The sequence below is a fragment of the Rhinopithecus bieti genome, unplaced genomic scaffold, assembly GCF_001698545.2.
Source record: "Rhinopithecus bieti isolate Rb0 unplaced genomic scaffold, ASM169854v2 scaffold_48387, whole genome shotgun sequence".
Taxonomy (NCBI): domain Eukaryota; kingdom Metazoa; phylum Chordata; class Mammalia; order Primates; family Cercopithecidae; genus Rhinopithecus; species Rhinopithecus bieti.
The window spans coordinates 354,424-366,696 of NW_016819911.1; the positions used below are offsets into that span (position 1 = coordinate 354,424).

At 35.7% G+C, this 12,273-nt stretch overlaps 1 long non-coding RNA gene across 1 annotated transcript in view; it reads right to left on the reverse strand.

Annotated features, from left to right (window-relative positions):
* The window catches only part of LOC108520035 (uncharacterized), a 53,358-nt gene extending 48,070 nt beyond the window's left edge, over window positions 1–5,288 (reverse strand). Inside the window, exon 1 of the long non-coding RNA XR_001882810.1 lies at window positions 5,193–5,288. This is a non-coding gene — a long non-coding RNA (uncharacterized LOC108520035). The remainder of the gene's footprint in view (window positions 1–5,192) is intronic.
* Between the last annotated feature and the right edge of the window lie 6,985 nt (window positions 5,289–12,273).

The following is a 12,273-nucleotide window of genomic DNA, read 5'->3' on the forward strand; positions in this document are numbered from 1 at the left end:
ATATTTTTAAAAGTTTTATTCTATTCTTTAAATATTGTATATAAATTTAGGATAATATTTTTCCAGTTTTAAATCTTGACCTTTCACTTTCATGCTGAAGCTTTCCTCAAATATTTGGTAATCCCTGGTTGTTCATTTATATATTATAATAAAGGAGTTATATGTATTGATGGGACTTTTGTTCACATTATAAGAATATATTTGTTCACAAATGGACTTTGCTTTGATGTGGCCATGCAGGGAGGTTAGTGTTAAATTGGAGAACCTCTACATTATAGTTGCCATATTTAACAAATAAAAATATGGGACACACAGTTAAATTTGAATTTTAGATAAACAACTAACTATTTTTTAGTATAATGTCATTATATGAAGGTATTTGCTCAGGGTCAATCAGTTCCTTCTGAGAGGAAACTTCTAATTCTTTGCCTGGGGCAGAAACTTGACTGTTGAATTTGTGATATGTATAAGTGTGTACATGTGGGAAAGGGGTAGGGCTGGGAGCTGAATGTTCTGTACTTACCCATTTTCAACAGATCCTTATTTCTAGTACCATATCTCACTCGTGTCCCCTGCCAGACCTTACATTTACAAATATAATGTGTCTCTGTGATTCTATGACTGTAATGTGTTACCATCTCAAGTGCATCTCCCTCAATGCATCTTTTAGGCCAGAGCTTCTGAACTAATGTGCCCAGGTAGATTACAAATATATCACAAGATATTGAAAAGTTTACACTTTCATGACAAAAATTTCAAAGCATTTCACTGTCTTTTAAAAAATTTATAGCAGTTAAATTTTTAGCTAACATTCTTTGAATTTCTGCTTTTGGTACTTGTTACTTTAATGCATATAACTCTATGCAGAGCACTGTTTGTCAGCAACAGAACATCCAACTCATAAAAAATTAATTTTGTAGTGATTTTTTCAATATATTTCTTTATTTTGAGTCCAAGTATAAAATTGTAATACTATAGCAGACCACTTTTGGCTAGTGTGGCATATCATGCAGACCCTTCGGCAAACCAGGCTCAACTTTTGTCTTCCTCAGTCCACTAGCCCTGGGAAATCCCTAGGCGGCCCTGAGCGGAATTACTGAAAGGAGAAAAGACAGCACAGCAAGAGGAGAAACCATATGTTCATGGAACTTACTTGTGCCTTTAGGTCTTGCTACAGACTTAAAGCTTGTAAATCTCATTTTTACATACCACCTTTAGGGCTTCCCAGATCAATGACACACAGTTTATGACAAACAGTCTCATCTCATGCTATGTGTCTCACTATTAAGTCTCAGCCTCTACCAAAAAGACTGGCAAGAAGAGCACATTTATTTTGTATAAGGAAGATATTTATCTTCTAAAAGTAGGCTGGTGTGGCTTCAAAATCCTAGAAGTTTATTGTGAATCTTCAATCAGGGATTGTCATTGGGTGAATACAAGTCTGTTCTTCCATAGACTTTTGGATTAATAATAGATCTTCTGGATTCCCCATTCCAATTGCTGGGTTACAAAGAAGCTTACACTGTAGATTGGGTTACTGTGAATATCTTTTTGTGGCCTGGCTTCTACTTAAAGTCGGCAGACTTATACTATATATATTTAATGAGCTGAAGGAAGACACACATGCAGATATTTTCTCCAAAATTCATAAAAACCTATCCAATGTTACATCTCTGTTTTAGCGATAACGAGGTAAGGTGCAGATCCATTGTCTTTCACTGTAGAGGGGATATCCTGATATGCCTCAGATTCTGAACTCCCTGAGGTGAAGCCTATTCGGAAACTTAATTTCCCAGGGAATTGTCTCTCCAAGTTCCTAGGGTTCCTACTACTCTCTGCTTACTATTCAGGGTAGCTGCTACTCCCTGCTCATCAGATTCTACCAGCATTATGTCATTAGTATAGAGGATCAGCATGATGGCTTATGGAGTGGTGAAGTAAGGTAAATTTTTGCAGACTAACTACAGCACAATGCCAAATTGTTGAAAGGAAGCAATCATGACCTTAACTTTCTGACTCTGCTGGCTGAAGAAAAATGTGTGTGTATGTGTACGTGTGTGTGTGTGAATTGTAGCATACAAGGTACCAGGAGCCTAGTTGATTTGTTCCATTGAAAATCTTACATATATATCAGCAGCTATAAGTGAAGTCATCACCTGATTAAGTTAATAATAAGCTGTTGATTTTTTTTTTCCTAAGGCTAATCTGTTTTCTACATGATACAAAAGCACAAGTTAAATGGGGACAGAATAGGATTTACAACTTCAGGATTTTTAAGTACTTGATAGAGGCACTAATATCTGAAATTCTCTCAGGAGTGCAGAATTGATTTTGATTTACTATTTTAGTAGTAAGGACTTATTCCTGAGGCTCTCAGTTTGCTATTTCTACCATAATCCTTTTCTTCATAGTTCAGGGATCCAGTGTTGGGATTCTGTCTGTAACTAAGTATATCTTTTCCAATTGAGCATTCATGAATGGCAGGAATAAACACAAGTATGTTCTTAGACACACAAGGCCCACTTTGAGATGAAGTTGAGCCAAAACTCTGGTTATCAGTTGATCCCTAAGTATTCCCTTCATTTCTTTTTTTATTGTGGATTTTATTTATTTATTTTTATTTTATTATAAATTGACAATTTATAATTATATAAATTTATGGGATACAAAGTAATGTTATGATTTATGAATATAATATGGAATAACTAAATCAAGCTAACTGACATATCTATCACCTCAAATACTGTTATGCCCAGACCGTTTATTCCCCAAAGAAGACCACCAGAGTCCAGAGTCAAAGCCAAGCGAAAAGGATCTTTACTGCAAGTTCGAACTTGGTCCCTCCGTTCCACAACATACAAGAGGGCCCCGAACGATGCATGTGCCCGCTTTTTATAGCCCGATGTATACAGGATATGTAAGGTTACAGAGGAACAAAGGAATTCTTTTGGTCGCAGCATCACAATTGGTTAATATTCTAAGTTATACATTTAACAGTTTTCTATTTGTTCCCGCACATTTAGTAAAACTACAAACGGTTGTGACCTTATCGGGGGCTCTCTAGGTGGTGTTTCTGAGATATATGGGGGGATGTGTTTGTGTTGGGCTCAGGAAGTTGGGACAAATAGAGGAATGTGTTTGTACTGGGCCCAGGACTGAGATATATGGCAGACACCGGTAATTAGAACAGAACAGAGCAGGACAGGGACTTTCACAACGCTTGTCCTTACAACGTCTGGAATCTATAGATAACCTAATCGGTTAGGTCCGGGGTCGATCTTTAACTAGGCTCAGGGCGCCGCCCGGGCTGTTTGCCTGTGGACTTCATTTCTGCCTTTTAGTCTTTTCATTTGATCTCTTTCAATACTTATCAAGTTTTGTAGTGAGAACATTTGAAATGTACTTTGCTAGCAATTTTGAAATATTTCAAATACATTACTAATTGTATTCACTATGCTGTGCAGTAGACTTCAAAACCCCCAATGACAACTTATTCTAAGATTTTGTACTCTTTGATCATCTTCTGCCTATTTCCCCCACTCCCAGCCTCTGTAACCAGCATTCTACAGACTCTCTGCTTCTAAGAATCTGATTGTTCTCGATTCTACATATAAGTGAGAATATTCAGTGTTGGTTGCTTTGTGTCTGATTTATTCAACTTAACAGAATGTTCTCTAATTCCATCTATGTTATTGCAAATAACATAATTTCCTTATTTTTTTAATTTTAATTTTAATTTTTATTTATTTGTTTATTTTTTTGAGACAGAGTCTTGCTCTGTCACCCAGACTGGAGTGCGGTGGCATGATCTCAGCTCACTTCAAGCTCTGCCTCCCAGGTTCATGGCATTCTCCTGCCTCAGCCTCCCGAGTAGCTAGGGCTACAGGAGCCTGCCACCACGCCTGGCTAATTTTTTTGTATTTTTTAGTGGAGACGGGGTTTCACCATGTTAGCTAGGATGGTCTCGATCTCCTGACCTCGTGATCTGCCCGCCTCAGCCTCCCAAAGTGCTGGGATTACAGGCATGAGCCACCGCGCCTGGCCCAGAATTTCCTTATTTTTAAGAGTGAATCACATTCTACTTTTTATATGTCCTCTCAGGATATCTAGTTGGGAGGTGGGTTGTACTTGGTTAGTCTATTTAACATTTCTATTTTGTTAAAATGTGAAATTCTTTTCTGACAGTATTCCAAGGATTTCTGGCATGTCTAGTTTATTTAGTGAAGGTATAGTTATATGTATAAATTATTGTGGTCTGTAATTCTGTTTCTTCTTCCCTGGTTTGGCGTTCTTAGAATCCTTTTTCAAGGTAGGTATTCTCCAGGTTAACAACAATGCAAAATAGTAAAACAGTTTAATTACTTGGGTGCATATGCTCTTGACTTTCTGAGTTACTGTTTGTACCATTCTCACCATAATATTTGGGTTTGATCTTGGTTATTAATCTCAAAGCAATGAAAGATGGAAAGAATGAAACATGAGAAGACTCGACAGACTATTTAAAAGATATCTTGCTCAGGTAAAGTCATTGAAGACTCTAAGGCAAGGCAAGTCTCTACTTATCAGACAGAGGAAGAACTGTTCCTGCTGACCAGGGTGCCCCCTCCCTGCCATTTCAGGCAGTTAGAGACCTGGATTAGTCACAGTTATTTTAGTGTAACTAAATGTCTACATTTAAAACTGTCAGGATACCACTCTTTCCCAATTAATATGCTAAAATTTCCAGGAAGTATTTTCTTAAATATATATATTTTAATTTAAAAAAGTATTTTAAATTGATTATACAATAAAATGTGTATATATTTACCATTTATAATATATTCCCTTGAAATACATATGCAATGCATTTTGGAATAGCTAAATCGAGCTAATTTACATATGCATTACCTCACAAACTTATCGTTTTTTGTTATTAGAACACTTACAATCTACTCTCTTAGCAACTTTCAAGAATAGAATACGTTATTATTAACAATAGTTACCACATTGTACAATAGATCTTTTGAACTTATTTCTTATCTAACTGAAATTTTGTATCTTTTGACCAGCATCTCTTTGATCCTCCCCCCCTCTCCCAGTCCCTGGTAACCACCATCCTATTTTTTATTTCCTTGCGTTGAACTTTTTTAGATTCTACATATAAGTGACATTATACACTATTTGTGTTTCTGTGCCTAGCTTATTTCACTTACCAGAATGCTCTCCAGGTTGGTGCATGTTGTTGCAAATGACAAGATTTTCTTCATTTTTTCAGGCTGAATAGTATTCCATTGTGTATATCTACCACATTTTCTTTATCTATTCATCCAGTGATGGACATTTAGATTGTTTCCATATTCTGGCTATTGTGAATAGTGCTGCAATAAACATGAGAGTACAGACATCTCTTTGACATACTCATTTTATTTTTTTTGAATATATACCCAGTAGTGAGATTACTGGATCCAGAAAGGCTAGATAATGTTGTGATGGCTTATATTAATCATAACCTGACCTAAGCTGGAATTTAAAATCCTAAACTAGTTGTTTCATTTTTTATTAGTCTTTTTAACTACGATAATGTAGTTAAACGTACAGAATGTCATGAACTTTAAATTCTTCATTTTTACCGTAGTATTTTATTTTGTGGCCATTTGATCCATCAAGGCATTGACTCCAAAAGACACTTCATTCCAGGTGACCACGGGTGATAAGTAACTGCTTTACCAATGCATATTTTGGATTTCTTTAGATCCCACCATTTAGTTTTAGTGGAAGACTTTTTCTATTGAAGCCTAGTTAGATCAGATAGCAAATCTTAGTTTGCTCTTTCTTTGATACTTTGTTGTAGAGATATTCAGTTGCAAAGAACAGAATCTAGCTTGTTTAATAAAGGATTTACTGTAACATTATATAAAATTCAGAAATATTGGAATAATTGCAGAAATAAGTTATACTTTGAGCTTCCAGAAATGATTCATAAAGGCACAGAACAGAGTTGGCTGCAATCATAGCTGTTGCTTCTGTCAAAATGAGAAAACTGCCCACCACACTGGGAAGCTATCACTGTAGGTACTAGCTTGAGAACCATGCTGCAGCTGGAATAATCCACCCTGGAAAAGAAATGCTTCATTCTATGCTTCTATTTTTACCTCCTTAGTTCTGAATTTAAGTTTCAAAACAAAACAAAACAAAACAAAATGCATGCTTTGGTGGAACCTAAATCATACCTGGAACTGTATCTACAAATTCATTCAGGAAATGTGGTTTTTATCATATCTGCCTCTTTAGTACACTACAGGAAGATCCAAGTAGAAGTTTAGAAAGTCACTTGGACATCAGCAAGATGGTGGAATAGAAGATTCCAGTCCTCACTCCTTCGCAGAAACATCAATTTTCACAGCTACCCGTAGGTGAGAATACATTTTTGGGAACCCTGGAGTCTAGCTGAGAGAATCCAGCATTTGGGAACGTACTCATTGAAGAGGGTAAGAAAAGTAGTTTCACTTTACCTGCATCACCACCTCTTCCTGAAAATGGCACAGCTCAGTACTGAGAGAGGTTTCCTCAAACCACAATTTTATCTCTGAAGGAGAGCAAGAGTGAAGTGCACTTGTGGCTTCAGAAGTCTTATAGGACACTACCCTGGAGGCCCATTTCTGTTTCATGCCAACCAAAACACTGAAGGAATTGGCACAGCTACATGGTCTAAGGGTAGCTAGGAACAAGGTCTAGTAGCACATGGATCCCAGCAGTGGGCTATGTTTCCTGTTAACTGGAACTGGCTCATGGACTCTACCAAGAGACACTCCCATGAATTCAGCAAAACAACTTGCCTATGGACACCCCAATCAGCCAACAAACAATATCAGCACCTTGCGTGTGCCCCCATATCTGTGCCCTGGATGTCCCCATGAATGGCATACCATGGTCATTGTGCATGAGTACCTTCATGCAGCACAACAAATTTCAGAAACAGAATTTCAGTAGCCAACTTGACTCTGTAGGACTGGGATAATGGCCACAACCTTGAAAACTTCAGAACACTGTCTTAGGGAAGATAAATAAGAGACTCCCAGTATCCAGACTGGCTTTGTGGAATTGAGAAAAGGCACATAATCCAGGGCTTCTCCTGCTAGGATAAGGAGGACATTTTTGAAAGCAAGAAAAAACCACCAGTCACATACAAAGGAATCTCAGTAAAACTCTCAGTGGAATTCTTAGCAGAAACCATACAGGCTAAAAGAGAGTGGAATGATATACTCAAAGTGCTGAAAGAAAAAAAAAAAAAAAATCTGTCAACAAAGAATACTATGCTCAGCAAAGCTGTTCTTCAGAAATGAAGGAGAAATTAAGACTTTTCAGACAAAACTAAGGTAGTTTATCAACACTAGACTTGCCCTACAAGAAATGCTAAAGAGAGTTCTTCATGTTGAAATGAAAGGATACTAATTTGCAATATGAAAACATATAAAATATAAAACTCACTGGTAAAGGTAAGTATCTAGTCAAATTCAAAATACTCTAATAATGTAATGGTGGTATATAAATCACTGTTTAGTATAAAAGTTAAAAGACAAAAGACTGAAAAATAAATACACAGTCATGCATTGATTGACAATGAGCATATATTCTGAGAAATGCATTGTTAGTCAATTTCATCACTGTGTGAACATCAGAGTATACTTACATACAAACTTAAGATGGTGTAATGTACTATATACCTAGGTTATATGGTATAGTTTATTGCTGCTAAGCTACCAACCTATACAGGATGTTATACTGAATACTGTAGGCTGTTGTAACACAATGGTAAGTATTTGTGGATGTAAACATAGAAAAGATACAGTAAAAAAAAATGGTATAAAAAATGGTGTGCCTATATAGGTCATTTACCATGAATTTTCAGAACTGGAAGTTGCTCTGGGTGAGTCAGGGAGTTAGTGGTGAACAAATGTGAAGCCCCAAGACATTACTGTGAACTATTGCAGAGTTCATAAACACTGTGCACATAGACTACACTAAATTTATTAACAATGTTTTCAATAATAAATTAACCTTAGCTTAATGTAGCCTTTTTACTTTATAAACCTTTAATTTTTTTGAACTTTTGACTCTTTTGTAATAACATTTATCTTAAAACACAAACACATTGTGCTGCTGTACCAAAATAGTTGTGCCTTATATCCTGATTCCAAAATCCTATCTATTTTAAAACTTTTTTTTTTTTTACTTTTAAATGTTTTTATTGAAAACTAAGACACAAACACACACATTAGGCTAGGTCTACACGGGGTCTGGATCATGGCTATCACTGTCTTCCACCCCCACATCTTGTCCCACTGGAAGGTCTTCAGTGGCAATAATTTTCATGGATATGTCGTCTCCAATGAAAAAAAAAAATTCTTCTAGAATACCTCCTGAAGAAACTGCCTGAGGCTATTCTTGAAAATGTGTCACTCCTCTTGGAACTAGGTCCATGATGGTTTGCTTGGTTTGTTGCTTTTTTCCCCCCCTTTAGATTTCCTTGTAAGCAAATTATGTACCTTGAGTATTCATCTCTATTAATAAAACTTTTATTAAGAGTTAGAGTCCATGTTTTCAGTCTTTTTAAGGATCTTCTTGAGGTTTGCGAAAGCTCCTGCTAAGCCCTCCAGTGTGAATTTTCTCGAAGTTCTTCTTTTTCTTCTTCTACAGTTTTTCTTTCTCTTGTTTCTTCTTAAGCTCTGTGTTCCTGTTCCTGTTCAAACCATTCTTCATGAATCAATTCGCCAGAAACCAACTCTAGGAGCTCTTCAGTGTCATCTTCATCCACACCCAGGTTACAATTGTTTGCCACCTGAGCCACACAATTTTTCTTTCTTTTTTTTTTTTTTGAGACAGAGTTTTGCTCTTGTTGCCCAGGTTGGAGTGCAATGGCGCCATCTTGGCTCCCAGATTAAAGCGATTCTCCTGCCTCAGCCTCCTAAGCAGCTGAGGTTACAAGTGCCCGCCACAATGCCCAGCTAATTTTTTAATAATTTTAGTGGAGACAGGGTTTCGCCATGTTGGTCAGGCTGGTCTTGAACTCCTGATCTCAGGTGATCCAACCACCTCGGCCTCCCAAACTGTTGGGATTACAGGCATGAGCCACTGTGCCCGGCCTTTTTTTTTCATTTTTATAACACCCTCATCCTTGGCAAATCCTTTGACATTGCAGATGAAACTTGTGTGTCTTCTTCCAGGGACCATTCATATATAGTCCACAGTGACATCACCCAAGCCCAAGCAAAGTTCTTGATGCAGTCATAGATGTTGTAATTTTTCCAGAATCTTACCAGTGTCTTCTCTGTGTCTTCCTCAGTTGCAGCAGTAACCTGGGCAAAAATCCTCCTCAAGTAATAGGTCTTATAGCTGCTATAACTAGTTGATCCATTGGTTTACTTAAATATGTGGTCCTTGGAATCACCACTTTGACTTTGGGATAAAGATCACCAATAAAAAGAGAATATGCAGAAGCAACAATAAGCAAAATGTAGACAGGCATATTATTCTTTAAACAGTATTTCTCAATTTTGCTGGCATAATGATTTAGGAAGACATTTGGAAAGAGGAGGTGGGTCATCCATGACTTCTTATTTTTCTTGTTGTACACAGGCAGTGTGTGTTTACTGATATGTTTGAAAGACTTGGGGTTCTCACTGTGCAAGATCACAAAGGGTTTCAATTTGTAACCTGCAATATTGCCCTCAAGCAAGACTGTTATCCTCTTTTTAAAAAACCTTGAAACTTGGCATTGACTTGGCCTCCTTAGGATAAAAATCTTTTCAGGCATCCATTTCTGGAATATGATGGAGATTTCATCTGTATAGAATATTTGCTCTGCAAGTAATTTTCCTCCACAATCAGCTTATCTAGAGTTTCCCAAAATTCTTCAGCTGCCTTCACATCAACCCTTGCAGACTCACCACTCACTTCCACATTATGTAATGAATAACAATTTTTCAATAATTTAAGCAACCCAAAGCTAGCACTAAATCTACCAACATAGTCAGGCCCAAACTTTTCCTTCAATGTTGCAAACAAACCTTTTGCATTGGCCATGAACTTCATGGGACTGAGAGGGATATATTTCTGTGTCTTGTCTTCAATCCAGTTCATTAGAAGTGTCTCCACATCTGATATAGACCCATCTCAAAGTTTTGTTAGTCTCCTTGCCTTCAATGAAGCAGATTCTTTAACAGTTTGTCACTTTGTTCTTGTACTTCAAGATCGTACCTATGTGGTAATGGAACATGCCTGACTGGTGAGCAATAACCATCACTGATTTTCCCCCTCTATAATCCTTAATCACTTTTAATTTCATTTCCCAGTCAGTCAGGTCAATTGCTTGATGTGGCTTCTACCAGCAGCATTATTTGTAGATTTTGTATGCTTAAGGGCCATGATGAACAAAACAATACTAGATTAATTTAACCACAAGATACAATAATACAATCAAAAGACACAATAAACACAAGCTGTAAGAGGCTGCTGCTAGCATAATATGGCACACTGTTTTACAGTAAACATTTTTTTAATAAGTGAAAGAAATACACTCTAAAATAATTATAAAAAATATAGATGTAAATACAGAAAATGGTTATTTATTATCGTTATTAAATAGTATGTACTGTATATAATTGTATGTGCTATACTTTTTCATGACTGCCAGCACAGTACATTTGCTTATGCTTGCATCATGATGTATACATGAGTAATACATTGTGTTATGGTGTTATAACAGCTGTAATGCCACTAGATAGTAAGAAGTTTTTCAACTTTATAATAATCTTATGAGACCATCAATTGTATATGTGGTTTGTGGTTGATCAGAATGTTGTTATGTGACACATAACTGTACCTACAGTAATTTGGTAATGAACACAAAATATAAAAACGTGTAATTTGTGACATTAATAACATAAAATGTGGGGGTAGAGAAGTAAAAGTGTAGAATTTTTGTATGTAGTTGAAGCTAAATTGTTATCAGTTTAAAATAGACTTTCATAAGTATAAGGTGTTTTATTTATGTAAACCTCATGGGTAATTATGAAAAAATCTGTAGTAGCTACATAACGATATCATGAAATAAATACAAATATAACAATATAAAATCATCAAATCACAAAAAAAGACTACAATGGAGAAAGAAATAAAGGAACTACAAAATAGTTAGAAAAATCTAGTCCTGCCTATCAATAATAACTATAAATATAAATTGATTAAATTATTGTATCAAAAGACAGTGTGACTGAATGGGTTAAAAAAAAAGAAAAACCATTTATATGGTATCTACAAAAGACTCACTTTAGCATTAAGGACAGGCATAGGCTGAAAATGGGGAGGCAGAAAAAGATATTTCATCCCAGTGATAACCACTGGTAGTTGTATTTAGATTATGCAAAGTAGTCTTTATGACAAAAACTATCATAAGAGATAAAGAAGATTATTATATAATGATAAAGGGTTCATTTAATCAAGAAGATGTAACAATTATAAATATATATGCAGCCAACATTAAAGCACTTAAATATATAAAATGAATATTAACGGAAGTGAAGGGAGAAATAGATAGCAATACAGTAATAGTAGGAGACTTCAATACACAACTTTCAACAATGATAGATCAACGACAGATCAACAATGACAAAAATCAATAAGGATAGAGGGCTTGAATAATGCTATAGACCAAATGGACCTAATAGACATGTATAGAATATTCCATCCAACAGCAGCAGCGGAGTGCATATTCTTCTTAAAAGCACATGGAACATTCTTCAGGATAGCTCATATGTTAGGAAACAAAACAGGTATTAACAAATTTAAGATTGAAATCATATTAAATCATTAAAATCATATTTTCCAACCACTATGGTATGAAACTGGAAATTAATAATAAGAAATTCCCCCAAATTTACAAATACATGTAAATGAAACAAAATGCTCCTGAACAACTAATGGGTAAAAGAAGAAATCAAAAGAAAATTGAAAATGTCTCGAGACAAGTGAAAATGTGCATACAATTTACCAAAATTTATGGGATGCAGCAAAAACAGTTCTAAAAGGGAAGTTTATGGCACTAAATAACTACAATAAAAAAGAAAAATATCAATAAACAACCTAACATTACACCTCAAAGAACTAGAAAAAAGTACAAACTAAGCCAAAGGTTAACAAAAGGATAAATAAATTGAAGATAAGAAATAAAAAAAAATAGAGACTAGCAAAATAATAGGCAAAATCCACAAAACTAAGAAGTGTTTTTCAGATGAC